The sequence below is a fragment of the Octopus bimaculoides genome, chromosome 13, assembly GCF_001194135.2.
Source record: "Octopus bimaculoides isolate UCB-OBI-ISO-001 chromosome 13, ASM119413v2, whole genome shotgun sequence".
In the NCBI taxonomy this organism is placed as follows: Eukaryota; Metazoa; Mollusca; class Cephalopoda; order Octopoda; family Octopodidae; genus Octopus; species Octopus bimaculoides.
In genome coordinates, this window is record NC_068993.1 from 5,293,085 (window position 1) to 5,293,342 (window position 258).

A 258-nucleotide genomic window follows, 5' to 3' on the forward strand; every position below is an offset into this window, starting at 1 on the left:
CTCTCTCTCTCTCTTTCTTTCTCTCTCTCTCTCTCTCTCTCTCTCTCTCACGCTCTCTCTCTCACACTCTCTCTCTCTCTCCCTTTTTGTCCTTCCCTCCAGCTGTTCTCATCTTTGCTGTTCTTCTGCATTAGGGATGAAGAACCAAGATGATGTGTTGGACGGTTTAACTGAGGACTGGTGAGCCAGAGGCTGCACCAGGCTCCAATCTAATCTGGCAAAGTTTCTACAGCTGGATGCCCTTCCTAATGCCAACCA

General features: G+C 48.8%; 1 protein-coding gene across 11 annotated transcripts in view; it reads left to right on the forward strand.

Moving 5' to 3' along the window:
- The window catches only part of LOC106872422 (protocadherin-11 X-linked), a 370,508-nt gene that overhangs the window by 206,678 nt on the left and 163,572 nt on the right, over positions 1 to 258 (forward strand). The gene's annotated exons all lie outside the window — the stretch shown is intronic.